The following is a 15,736-nucleotide window of genomic DNA, read 5'->3' as shown; positions in this document are numbered from 1 at the left end:
CCTACTAGACCACTTAGCCGGCACCCCACGGTGTTAGTGTCTGATATCAATCAACCCACAAAAAACTGCGCGACCATCTTCCACTGTACTGAGGTAGATACCTGTCTCTACCCGACACGGATTAGCTCCACTGGTCATGGCTTCTCACTAGAACTCCGAGAATTTCCTCACGAAGCTAGTCCCTAGTGAGCACATATTAATTATCAGCATAAGGGTTGTGGAGATAATTAAGATTTTGACTGAGATCATGAAACGACTGATGTTAGACCACCGAACTGCGCACTGTTGAGGAGTCCCACCATACGACGAAACGGCTGTCGAGTGCTTGCAGATTTTCAATGGTGGCTTAACATCGATCGGTTCATGATCTCAATCAAAAACTTAATAATCTCCAAAACCCCTAGACTGATAATTCACAATATATGTCAGATAGTTTAGTTTTATATTTAGTTTTTATTTAAATTAGAGACCGAACTTCTTAAATGTACAGCAATGATAAAGAAGCAGAAATGAAACAAGATTTATTTTCATTAGTTTATATCCTAGAAAAAAAGTAAGTTATGGTTATTTACTTTCCAAATGGTTTTTGACTTTCTCGCATTTTAAACCAAAAGTGTAAAAAATTTTGCAATTGTGTAAGAAAAAATATCAGATGAAATAAAAACAAATCCCAATCACAAGACTAAACAAACTTTTATTAATAAGATATTAGAGAAAAGACATTCTTAAACAATGTCTACTAGTGAACTAAAGACTAATTTGAACAGTTGTTTAATGAAATAGATTCTACATTTAACTTACCTAAACAGAACAAGAACAACAAGGTTTACTGAATAAGATGGATTCATTTCATTTTATAGTTTATCATCAGCTGCATACAACTTTGACATACAATTAATAATATTAATCTAATTAGTAAATGTTTAGCGTATTTTAGTTTGTGAAGTTTAGAGAAATATTCGAAACGTAACCAGAATCTTAATGATGAGAAGAATAAGGATACAAAGTGTGTGAATAAATGTAGTTAAGTTCGATGTGTATTTATATATTAGGAAGTAATAATTCAGGGATTATGTAGTGAAATTAATAAGTGATTGAATAATGGCTCAACATGATAAAATAAACAAATATGTGAAAATCAGTTAAATTGCGTAGGAGACGAAAGGATAATAAAAATGAAAAGTTGAGGTTAAAATTTCAAATTAAGAAAGATTATTAGATAAACCTACGATCATCATTTCAGGGAAAGGCTAATCACACTTTCCTCCAGCATACTTGGGTCAATTCGGAAACGTTTGATAACAATTGCCCCTGCCAAACGGAGTAAGATTATTAGTTTTTGTCGTTTAATTATGGTAAATGCATTACTTACTTGCACCTTACGTCTGCTATCTAAAAGGTGCAAATGCAATTGTAAAGACTTTACTCCATTTCAAACGTAGGTTCCAAAAATGTGTTCGACAAACCTTGTGGATCCTCTTCTCTCTGCCCTTCCAATGTACCTGCTACCGCAGGCACATGTAAATTTATAAGTGCAATTGGAGGTGGTGTCAGAAGGGTATTGATCTGCCTTTGAACGGTATAATGAACACTTAGTTTTCTATAGTAAAACCAAATGATCAGCAGGGAAGCTTCTTTACAGTGCCGTCTTGACTCTCCTATCTATTGTTCATGAAATTCCATCTCCCTTGAATGGAAAACAAATATATATATAACATATCCAATCAAAATAGTATGCCTATGATTTGCTTATTAGCTAACCGATGAGTAATCATTCATGAAAATAAAAGTTAGGAGAAAAACAAACATGGAACATTCACTTCTTCTAAACCCCTTCTCTGCTTAACACTAGCTCAATCAAAAGATGTGGTTTACTTAATTTAGTTAACATTGACAAGTGAGAATTATGATTCAGAAAAACTTCAATAAATACGTGTTTCTTGTTATTTCACATCAGTATAATTATTTACAAATAGAAGTATTCATTCTTATCACAAAGGTTCAAATCTTTTGACAACAGGTTTCCAGCTATGGTTGTAAAACTAAATAAGAAATTACCGAAAGTAAATTATACGAATTTATTCTAAACTCATCTTTTCAGCAGCGTTTACCAGACGTTTCAGTGTAAAATGTTTGTAGTCCCGATATGGACTACCTGATCTCCTGACTTATATAATTTACTTTTGGACAACCAAATTAAATGTTTCTGTTCGCGTATTTTTACTTTATTGAAGACCATATCATTGGAAACCCTAAGACGCTTCAGAAACAACTTAGTTGTCTATTGTCGATCTAAAATGAATAGATCTCATACTATACTAATAGCTTTGTGTGATAAATTATAATTTTGACTAACAGTAAAATCCCGCCGTGAAAAGACCATTGGTATGAATGTGTAACAGTAAGGAACTTGGATTATTAGTGATAGGCTGTACGCCTTGATTTTTATTACAAGTATCGTGTTTTTATTTTTTTCATCTTGAGTTCTATCTGTAACCATAAGGCATTATTAAACTTGGCGAAGCCATTAGATACTTGTTCAGACCTTTTCAGTCTTTCTGCAAGTAAGTAGAAATAGATGTAGGATAGAAAATTGTTTGTAATCTTTATTCCAACGATTATATTAAAAGAGCTCTTCAAAAGATTGACTGAAATCTAGAATGTTCAACGGATGTGATTGGGGTTCTATCAGATATGCTGAACACAATGACATTAAATCTAGAAATCATAAGCTTAGTTACTTTACCTGCAATAAAATCGATGACATCTTATATTTCAAGATTATTTTTTGGGTCTAAGGAATTAGGGGTCTTATTCGCATTGCACATGAAGTCATTTTTTTTCATCACAATCTATGAAGGAGAATTTCACAAGTGGCTCCATTTTGGAATTAATGACACTTAATTGTTTACTCAAAAAGTCTTAATCATCCATTAAATTATTCATGTTATTATTTCTTGGTAGAGATGGGTTGACATCAGTGGAAATTGTTTCAGGTACTTCAGTAAGTGATATGAATCAAACCATAACAACTTCCTTTACACTCGAAATTACTAGATTTGTGATCGCGTTTTTGTTAACCGCGATCACTTAGAGAACTGATGCTCCCACGGTAGATTTATTTGAGTATTGTCCAGATTCTGTTATTCTCTGCTACTATCCTTACGTATAAACAGATGGAATCATAAACATTAATTAATGGTCCAAACAACATCACAAATGAGAAATCATAATTTGCACACAACTAAGTCATAGGTAGTACATAACGAAACATTCAGTAAACAGTTCTAAAATATGTAACAACAGTTTATGAGTCAAACGGAAGCTTAAAAATTAAAGGAATATTAAAACATCACAATACAAGTAATTATTATTTACCCAATAATAATATGCATAGAATATTTCTGAAGGTTTCACTTTACACAAATATCGGCTTCAATATAACACTTTGTTTATCCCAATTTAAATATCACTAAAGAGAAAGAAATAAGTATTGTTTGTTTATCACAATTGATTGATCACTGGGTGGTGACCAATGTCATGCTTGTCTAGTCCTTATTAGTGCAGATCGAATGCTATCGACCATGATGCCATGTGGCCACCAGTCTAGGTGACTCGACACTGCGTGCACTATTGTGAGATTAGATGGATTCGATCCCGTGTCATCCACCACTGAGCTATCCGGGTCGCGACCAACCTCCTGTAGAACTGAGATATAATCACAGTTGATTGATCACTGGATTGTGACCAATGTCATGTGTGTCAAGTCACTCAGGGAGCACCAGTTCCCTCAAGATTACAGGTACACCTTGCTGAAGAGTGCCAAGTAGCACGAAACTCGGGTCCAGGGTTTCCTGTTGACTACCTCCAACCACCATCTAATTCTCTGTTTATCAACTGTGTGCTTTTGTAACATCATAACAACACTACTAAATACTCTGTAATTTCAACTTTACTACATCTGGTATTTGAACTACACATTTATTTAGAAACATTTTATTTAAGAAATAAGCAATCATACTTAAATATAACATGACCTTTAATGTAAATCTGTAAAATTTACTAACGGATCACTAGTATATTATATATCTACAATGGATTCAAATATATTACTGTAGAAAAATTTCATTTTCAAATATTTTAATAAAAACTGACAGGTAACTAAAATTTTTTGAATTATGACTCACTTTTATTCATATAAACAATATTTTAAAGATAAAATAATATTTACAAATTATTTAAAGTAAATATTTTGATTGTTACACAACAACTGTAACGTTGTTTAAATTTCAATCTCTTCAAACAATAACAATGAAGATGTAAACAAATACGTTTGTTGAAATCAAATAAATAAATAAATGGAATGATTATTATCAGAAGGAGTTTGTGGAGATTTCACTGATTGAAATCATGAGTCATTTGAAGCTAGACCATCGTGGAAAACCTGGAAGCACTGGACGGCCGATTCGTCTCAGTACGGGACTCCTCAGCAGTGAGCAACCACGATCCCGCACCCCACGATATTCGAACTAGGACTTATCAGTCTCGCGCGCGAGCGCTTAACCAATAGACAACTGAGTTGGTTGGCATCCAACGGTGTTAATGACTAACTTAAACTAATCCATGGAGTTGCATCACCGTACACCATCGTCATCAGTGAGCTGATATCTCACAACAGACCCAGTTGAACTCTACTGATCACTGCTTCTCACTAGAACTCCAGGTGGACTTCAACCAGGTCTATTGTGAGATATCAACTCATTGATGACAATGGTGTACGGTGATGCAATTTCGTTGATTGGTTGGAGTTAAACATTAGCACCGTTGGATGTCAGCCGGTTCAGTGGTATTATGTTTAGGCGCTCGTGCGCGAAACTGACATGTCCTGGGTTTGAATATGGTGGGGGCGAGATCGTAGATGCGCACTGCTGAGGAGTCCCATACTAGGATGAAACGGCCGTCCAGTGCTTCCAGGTTTTCCACGGTGGTCTAGCTTCAATTGAGTCATGATTTCAACTATTAATATTAATCGATTGATTGAATGATACTGTTAACTGTACTTCGAATTAAAATGATGACTTATGTTATAAGTTTAATGATTTTCTTTTGGATAACAAGAATGAACGAACTGTTATTGGTATGTGATACATTATTCTTATTATTATTGGCTTTATTCAATATTACATTTTTGGTATAATATAGAATCCTCAGCATAAAGTATTTCAACAAGTTCCTTTTTCCTTATTTCTTCATCTATCTTGATGATGAATATTGAGTGATCACCAGTTAGATGTTAGCAGATCAGGAATCAGCATGTGAACAATTATCATTCTTTTCAATGTATATTGATTGTACTTTTTTGTAAGTTGTACGGCGAAAGATAGTAAATTTTTTTCATAAACGCTCTTAAATAGGTTATGCGATTAATAGACATAATGTTGTAGCCTAAGTATTCAAGCAAACCGCCTACGTTCAATTCTTCACAACATTAATATTTCCCAGTAACAGTTGGAAATTTGACGCTTATGGTACATTTATAGTAGTGTAATGAACGAAAACTCAGATGGGGACAACCAAATTATTGTTGAATACAGAGTTACTTGTTAAAATGTGAAAACCATACATTAAATGCTTCACAATTGATTGATCACTGGGTGGTGACCAATGTCATGCTTGTCTAGTCCTTATTAGTGCAGATCGAATTCTATCGACCATGATGCCATGTGGCCACCAGTCTAGGTGACTCGACACTGCGTGCACTATTGTGAGATTAGATGGATTCGATCCCGTGTCATCCACCACTGAGCTATCCGGGTCGCGACCAACCTCCTGTAGAACTGAGATATAATCACAGTTGATTGATCACTGGATTGTGACCAATGTCATGTGTGTCAAGTCACTCAGGGAGCACCAGTTCCCTCAAGATTACAGGTACACCTTGCTGAAGAGTGCCAAGTAGCACGAAACTCGGGTCCAGGGTTTCCTGTTGACTACCTCCAACCACCATCTAAATTAAATGCTTCATTTGCAAATCCTCCATAAATTGTCTTAACCGTCATTGTCCATTCATTGCTATTACAATTACTCTCTGTTTACATTCTCATTATCTTTGGTTCAATCTTCCCAACCTTCTGTTGCCAGACAGTTAACTTCTGACTGGCGTTATATACTACTTATGTCGACATAACCAGCATACACTACAGTAGTAGCCATGATAATTTTAGATTTTTACACATTGAACAGTCAATTTTTTTATCCTGAACTGGTGATTAGAGAATCACAGGACAATGACTATATATATATGCTTGTAGTAAATATATAACTGAGAGTATAATTTAGTTTACATTTGTCAAACATAAAAGTAAATAAAAATAATTTATCAGCTAGTATACCACCTAGTGGAGAGTGCAAAACTGTGAGAATTTGTGTTCTTTTATGCGACTTAATTTCATGTAGTCAATATTTTGCATATGAATTTCTAGAATCTTTATTTTAGAAGATCTAACTGGTCCATATTTATGTAAACTGCATTTTAGGTGCCTGGTGATACCTTTACAAACCATAGTACATGGAATGTCTGGACAATGTGGGAGACCGGAAGGATCAGTCAAATGGTTACGGAAGCTAAGAGATACAACTTGGCGGTTCACAGAATCAGCGAAACCCAATAGACCAAAGCTTGTCAGAAAATGCTACATATGGGGGGATGCTGTCATACTCCGGTCACGAAGAGGGAAATGCTCCACACTCAGAAACTTGCTCTGATGCTGTCCAAACAAGCACGAAATACACTTATAGGATGACAATCTCATGAACCCAGGATCATCAAAGAATCTTCCAAAACAAAGATGAAGGGAATCACAATGTGTGTTATCCAGTGTTATGCACCAACCAATGATAGTAACTACGAGGATAAAGATCAGTTTCATGAGAGGCTGCAGTTGATCATATCGAAGTGCTCAGGAAAGAACCTGACGATCTTGTTGGGAGACCTTAACATCAAAGTCGAAATGAACAACAGTTGGTATGAAGATATCATGGGACGACATGAACTGAGAAAAAGGAACGAGAATAGTGACAGATTTGAAAATTTATGTACTTTCAACAAGATCGTTATAGACGGCAGAATGTTTCTCCACAAACGCATATACAATTCTACATGGATCTCATCGGATCATATCACATAGAATCAGATCGATCATATTTGAATCACTGAAAAATTCAGAAGGTCGATGGAAGAAGTGAGAACTGGGTGAGGAACTGATATAACTTCAGATCAGAGAAGCACTAACTTCAACCTGCTCAGAGCAACATGATAAAGGATGGGTCTCTATGGAAATCAAAATTATTAACAGCCAACCAAGAGCAAAGAAAGTCAAGTCAAAAGCTGAATACCCAGAAGCAAACAAGTGAATGTAGAGGAGCATTAGAGCCGACAAACGAAGATACGTGTGGGACCTAGCAATGACAGCGGAAAAGGCTGCAAGAGAACGAAATATACAACAATTGTTTGGATTAACGAAGAAAGTAGTTAGAAAATATAGAAAACCATAGTAAATATTCTAGTAGAAAAATGGCTAATCGATCACTGGGACTCAAGAGCAGAGCAACAGGCGAGCAGAACACTTTGTAAAGCTCTTAAATAGATAAGCGGACATCGTGTAACACTTAAGGACATTTCTGTTAATGGAAACCCATTAACAATCGGCGAAATCAGCGTGAATATTAGAGAAATCAACAATGGGAAGGCATCAGTGCTTGAAAGTATACCATCTGAATCACTGAAGTCAGAAATACAGGTAACTGAAAAGATGCTCCACACTCCATTCAAGAAGATTGGAGAGAAGGAACAGATGCCGACAGACTGGAAAGAAGGATACCTGACCAAGATACCAGAGAAAAATCTGAGCAAATGTTAGAACGACAGAGCAGTCACACTACTATCGGTAGCAGGAACAGTTTATAACAGAGTGTTGTTGAAGAGGATGAAAGATTCAGTAAACTCTCAACTTCGGGATCAACAGGCTGGGTTCCGTTAGGATCGATCGTGCACAGACCAAATAACGACACCACGGATGATCTTTGACAACGTAACTCATCACCAAATATTAACTTCTTTGACTATAAAAAAGCGTTTGACGGCTTAGATAGGAGAACATTATGTATCCATTTTTGATGGTATGGTGTATCTGAGGAAATCATCAGCATAATACGGAATTCATACAAAGGACCACACTAGATAGTCAAGTATGAAGAGCGGCTGATGAATTCATCCCAAGCGAAGAGTGACGTCAGACAGGGCTGCTTGGTTTCTATTTGTCGCTTATTTCTGGTGGTCAATCGGATTACGAAGACCTTCACATCTCAGGGAATTCAGTGAACAGTTTGGATGCAATTAGATGATTCGGACTACGCAGATGATCCGGATCTTCCATCCCATACACTCCAACAAATGCCGATGAGGACAACTAGTGTAGCATCAGCCTCTGCGTCGGTACGCTTCAACATACATAGGGGAAAAAGCAAGATCCTCAAATACAACATGGAGAACACCATTCCAATCACACTTGGTGGAGAAACTCTGGAAGTGATGTAAACATTTACGTACCTGGACAGCATCATCGATAAACAAAGAGCAGGATGTCAAGTGACGGATTGGTAAAGTAAGGGCAGTATTCTTACAATCTAAGAAATTATGGGACTCAAAACAACTGTCAACCAATATCAAATCCAGAATCTTCAATACGATCGTCAAAACAGCTATACTGTTCGGAGCTGAAATGTGGAGAACCACCACAATCTTAATGAAAAAGTACACGTATTTATAATCAATCGTCTACGAAAGATACTGAATTTCTGTTGATCGGATACCATCAGTTGCAGCGTGAAGAGGGAATTAAGAAAAGACGCTGGAGTTGGTTAGGGCGTATATTACAGAAATCATCAAACTGCATCACAAGGTACACCCTGACTTTTAATCCTTAAAACGAAAGTTAAGGGGGTAGATTCAAGAATACATTACAAGGGGAACTTAAGTCCGACAAGAAAAGAGTAAATCGTAATTATTATCTAGAAAGGAGAGCCTAGGACAGAATTCAATATAGAATTTTTTTCGGTGGCCTATTCTCCACGAGTTGTAACAGGAATATATAAGTATACGACAGTCGATACTCAAAAAACAAAACAAACATAAATTTACCCCAAAACGTTTAAATCTCTAAGAATTACCAACCTAAAGTCTCGATTAATATGTAAAAACAAAGTTTGTCAATTACAGTCTTTACTATCTTATCAATACGAACTTTTCTAGCACATGGAAAAAATTTTAAGCTAAACATTAACCTAGAAAATGTTGAACTTTACTTATCAGTTTTGTAGATGACCAACGTATATGATCTATGTCGAATGACTGGGGGCCTACTAAAGTAAGACGGGAATGGTGTGACGATCCATCTAACGTCAAAGTCACACCTCGCGGTCAGCACCTTATGTAGATTGCTCCATCGACGTATCGAGGTACTATAGATGCTTTGAAGACTGTACATCACAAAGGACGTTATTAGTTAAAGTAGATGCAAGCGAAAGTAAGACCACCGCCAGATGGGCAGTCCATGGTGAACGATTAACTGATGTGCGTTGGTCGTCATTGACCTTGACAGGGATCGATGATCGGTTCGATATTCAGTGACCCAACTGCCGGATGATTTGGCTAGGGCTTAGTGACATTACACTGGCCCTACAGTTTAATGATTTATTTAGATAAACAATAATAATCTTAACATAAAACAGAATGATCTTACTAGCATTATATAATGTACATTTAAATTATTTTATTGTCAATAATTCAATTAACGACTTTTAAATGCAACTAATGTGGTGTGGGTTACTTATATCCACATAAGTAGTGTATAACGGTGGTTAGGTATAGAATGTATTTCAATAGAAGATCGATAAGGAAAGAACGGGAACGGATCGCCATTGGTATGAAAACACATGAACAATGAAATCTGAGACAATGGGCTGATATTCGCAAAAGGAACAGTCAAGTTTGAGACAATGGAATGATATTTTGCAAATTAACTATTTACTACATGCTTCTCAGATTTTAGTGGGATGCTCTGTAATTTCATGTCAACTGCATTCGATTGTCCCGAAATCGTGTTCCTATTCACTACACTTATTAAAATAAGCTGTGTCATTCACTTGGTATTGTTTTTACATGAATTTTCCCATTGATATTTAGGACTACAATTGACCAATCTCTTATTAGCATATGTGCATACTGTGCATATTGCCTTAATTTATAAGCATTATAAACAAGGATGGATAATGGCTAGCAGTGACTGACGAGTCCCAAATAGCACGAAACTCACGTCTTGGATTCCACTGTTAGCCATTATCCATCTTTGCTTGTAAACTATATCATTTAATATTATATTTCCCTGAAATAGCTTGAACCAAATTGTCAGGTTAATTGTTGAATTTAACTTTAAATTCATTCACTGAAATTTTACAAATTACATTCTTCCTCTTTAATATATCACTTTATCTATTTATAAAACAAACACATTTATTTATTTATTTTCATTTCATTCAAGAAATTTCACTTTACAACATTTTCTTACATCTTATCTTTTGTTTTTCTTTATAAACTAACTTTTTATTCGGATGGTTTCAATTAAATGATTGAATTTCTATGGTAAAATTCATATGTCCACTAAATGTGTTATAAATATAGGAGGGTGTGTGTGTGTGTAGGAGAAATGTATATTAAATCAAAGAATAAATTATTTTATTATAAATCATTATCCATTGAAAATTGATTATGTTTTTCATTTTCCCCATGTTTTAATATTCATTGTTGAAGGAAGGAAAAAAAGAAGTTTTTTCTCATTTTTTCCTCCAAATTGAAATTAAAACTTTACAGGGAAAAAACGATTTTTTTTATTTAAAGAGAAATATTTCAAAATGTACATTTTTGTTTAGAATGCTTGTGATTTCAGGCAATATTGAGGCAGTTCACATAAGATTTATATATATATATGCTAACAAGAGACTGATTGATTGTAGTCTTAACAATGGGAAGATACAAGTAAAACAATATCCGATGAATGTAACTTTCTAATCAGTTGAATTTTTAAAGGTTTGTCAAATAATTGTTTGTTTTGTTTTGAAAGGGGAAAAATCTACTACATAACTTTAAATTACACAGAGTTGAATTATTTTTTTGTTTAATGTAACTAAATCAATTATGTACTAAGGAAATTCCTATTAATATTTTCGGAAATATATAACTAATAATTGGATGCCGACTCAGTGGTCCAGTAGGTTAAGCGTTCACGCGCGAGACCGAAGGCCCTGGGTTCGAATCCCGCGAACGGGATCGTGGATGCGCACTGCTGAGGAGTCCCAAAATTGGACGAAACCGCCGTCCAGTGCTTCCAGGTTTCCAAAAGTGGTCTAATATCAATCGGTTCATGATCTCAATAAAAAAACTTAATAATCTTCACAAATCTTATACTAGTAATAATTCATCTATCTAATTATTCAGAAACTAAATATTTTAGAATATATTTTTCGTTAATTGTCAGCTGAAATCTATTTAAATTTAGTTAAGTTGGCATAGTTAGTCTATACATATAAACTATTATATTCTTGAATTGCCAGTTTGTTTATTTTGTTAATGAAACAACATTAATTATGGAGTATTAGTTTAGAGAATGTCGATAATGACGATTTTGAATATCGTATTTTGAAACTATGAATGATAAATTTTTACAGTTGGAATCATGAGTTTATTTAAGCTAGATCACCATTGAGAACATGGAAGCCCTGAATAGCCGTGAACAGTGGAATTCAATCCATGTCGGGTGTGAGAAAGTTGCCTATATTAAGCAATGAAGGCAAGATTCTCCGATACAACAGATCATGCAACAATCGAATCACATTTGACGGGGAAGATTTAGAAAATGTAAAAACCTTTACATATCCGGGCAACATCATGGATGAACACAGTGGATCTGATGCAGATGTGAAGGCGCGGATCGGCGAAGCAAGAGCAGCATATTTTTAACTGAAGAACATCTGGAACCCAAGATCGTGGGTCGATTTAAGTTAGACATTAACACCGTTCGATCACGGTGTTAAGCGTGAGAGACCGAAGGCGCTGGGTTCGAGTCCTTTTCGTGCGGGATCGTGAATGAGCACTGATGAGGAGTCCCATACCAGAAAGAAACGGCCGTCCAGTGATTTCAGGTTCTCAGTGGTGATTTAGCTTAGATGGACTCGTAAATTCAACTGTGAAAATGCTACAACCTCCATAAATCCCCATGCTGATAATAGTAAATTTCTTTGTATTCAGTTTTTAGATGAGACAATAATTAGTTTAATGTTAATTTGTTAGTAGGACTAATCTAGGATATTATATTGATTAGCCTAGCTATACTGGAGTTTAAACCAATCACAATAATTACCAGCGCATAATTGATGTCATCTTAGTAACTTCTGATGAAAATTACTTTTGCTTTGTGTTTGTGTTAACCTTCATTTTTCTATAATTCAGAAGAGAAAATCTTTATAAGTAAGTTATGAATGAATGATAACGATCTTTGTGAGAAAATGAAAGCTAAGTATATTTCTGTTCTAATAATATCAAGAAACATAAATAGTAAAGGAATTCATTCAGTTATTTAAATGAATTGAAGAAATAAAAAAGCACAATCAACAAATACGCATTCCAGGAGTATGACTTTGATTAATTTTACTAATTTTGTGTTTTAATGAGTTAATAAACCACTTGTGATTAAAGCAATAATATAATCTTGAAAAACTGAACTAATCTTATAAAGAACTATTCAAAAAACTTCAGAAAAACCATTACTAATGCAGTTCTACTAAAAGTTTAGGTTGTTTTGTTTCCCGAAAAATAAACAGACTACATGGATCGATATATTAGTTTTACAAACTCTCTTATGTACAAAAATAGTCTACAACTACTTGTAAGACGAAACTACGTTAAAGTTTTTATGCAAAACAAACATCATATTTCGCTGTGATCACGTTCTGATAAACGACAAAATTCAAACATTTTTAAACACATTACTTAATTACTTACGCCTGTTACTCCCAATCGAGCATAGGCCGTCAACCAGCATTCTCAAACCCACTCTGTCCTGGGCCTTCTTTTCTAGGTCTATCCAATTCTCGTTCATTCTTCTCATATCTGTCGTCGTTTCTTGGCGTAATGTGTTCCTTGGTATTCATCTCCTTATTTGGCCTTCAGGATACCAAGTGAGAGCTTGCCATGTGGCAGTTGGGTGATTTTACTTAATATGTGTCCTATCCGCTCCCAGCGCCTCTTCTAGATTTCTTCCTCCACTGAAATCTGCTTTATTCTCTCCCATAGTAGGATGTTGCTGACAGTGTGTGAACAACGGGTTCGAAGTATTTTGCGTAGACAACTATGAATAAACACCTGTATCTTCTGAATGATGACTTTCGTAGTTCTCAATGTTTCCACTCCATAAGTGGAAATGTCTTGACATTCATATTGAAAATTCTGACTTCGGTATTAGCTTGTTGACAGTTGTTTTGAGTTTCAGCTGTTCTTGAGTTGTAGATATGCTGCTCCTGTTTTGCCGATCCTCGCCTTCACATCTGCATCAGATCCACCGCCTTCATCGATGGTGCTTCCGAGATATGTAAGGGCTTTTACATTCTCCAGAGCTTCTCTGTCAGATGTGATTTGATTGTTGCATGTTGTGTTGTGTCGGAGAATCTTGCTTTTCCTTTGTGTATGTTGAGACCTACTGGTGCCGAGACGGCTGCTACACTGGTCGTCTTCTGTATTTGTTGTTGCATGTGCAATAGAAAAGCCAGATCATTTGTGAAATCTAGATCGTCTAGCTGCATCCTAGCTATCCACATTACTCTGTCTATATATGAGGTTCACTTGATTTTGATGTAATTTGAACTATGCAATTGTCATATATGATTCTCAGCTGAACCAAAGAAAATCTAAACTGTTCAAAAAGAGAGCTTAGTAATTCTGAAGATTTGGTCAATCTAAAAATCTGATCAACGATAACTGTACAGTTCATATTTAATAAACATCATATTCAGGTTGATAAAATCCAAATTTGTGTTTACAATAAAGTAACGTCTCATCGTTGTCACTACTATGGCTTTAAATTATAATTTAGTTATTCACTTATTTTTTTTTCATTTGATTGATTTCCCATTTGAAAATATGCCTCTCTAATTATTTGTCATCATACTATGATTTTATTGATAATCGTATGTGATAACATTGAATTGTATTTAGCCTCTCTAACATCCTCAGTTATTGTGTTAAAAACATTATGACCGATTGTTAACTAATTAATTTTAAACGACATTTCTTTATACATACAATCTTTTATTATTATTTACACTAATTTACTACTATAATCCCAATATTACGTCACTATGTTTATTCTTTGTTCCTATGTCATCGTAAATGTAATACTTTGCATTCTATATACATACGATTGTACAATTTGTTAATGAATTCATTGAAAAAGGATTCCTTTATTGAATTTCGTATTTTCAATGTTTAAATGGGAATTATATGTCTAAAATTTGAACTATTTATATTTTCTAACCATTTAAATCAATTTAATCCCTTCACTATTTAAACGTGATTTAGTTGGTTCAAAGTTAATATTTATGTGAAGAAATTATTAACAGAATAAAATAAAGAAGTGTTCACATCTCTGTTCAATATCGGTTAATACGAGCATGGATAACATAGAAATGTCATTTAACGAGAGGTTTTTGGTACAACTTGGCAATGACTACTAAATAACCCATCGCTACTATATATACAGTATCAAATAATGTTTGTCACACAGTGAAATCTTTCAATCTAATAAACCCGTTTCATTATGCTTGATAGAATTCGGTGAGCAATATGAAATTGACACTAAAGCACTGATTATCATCGGATGATCATTTAATATAATTGAATATATTTATGACTTTCATCATCATAAAAGAAACATGATATCTATTAGGTCCCAGTTACAACCATAAATAGTTCATTAATAACTGTTAATATTTACAAACAGAAAGGTTTCAGAATACTTAAATTTACTAATTTTATTATCATTTGTAATTAATGCCCCTTAAATTTCAAATATCCATCAACATAATGAAAAAGGGTCTGAACCAGAATTTAACCCTCAAATGCCCTGGTACGGCAGAGAGTGGGGAGAGTCAGCCCTTCCTCTTCAGATACTCTCACATGGCCACGCGTACACAGCAACTGCCAGGGAAGTATTACTCACTGCCTTCTCAAGGCGGGGGTGTTATTGACGAAATTGAAAGGATAAAAAGCGAATATCCCGCGCTGTAACCAGGATGGTGGATACGAAGGATTTACCTAAGAGAGTTGGAAAAGCATGGTTCCAAAACAATGGTGCACATGGTCTCCAGTATCCTGAGAGAACAAATGGAGTATGAACCAACTGTTGGTGACCGGCTACCATGGAACGGCATCTCCTTATGTTGTTACACTGCCTTATGGAACAGACCTTTAGGTCCAAGGCTCCGGATGTGGCCACTTAAGAAAACCAACTGTTTCGGTCTGAGCACTCGGGCAGTATCTCAGCGCATATCTATCTATTTAATGCCTCCTTGTAGTATGAATATAATTCAAACAATGAAATATTTGGAATACTAACATTAAAATAGAGAT

The sequence above is a fragment of the Schistosoma haematobium genome, chromosome 3 (genome assembly GCF_000699445.3).
Source record: "Schistosoma haematobium chromosome 3, whole genome shotgun sequence".
Lineage (NCBI taxonomy): Eukaryota > Metazoa > Platyhelminthes > Trematoda > Strigeidida > Schistosomatidae > Schistosoma > Schistosoma haematobium.
Note: the sequence above shows the minus strand (reverse complement) of the source record.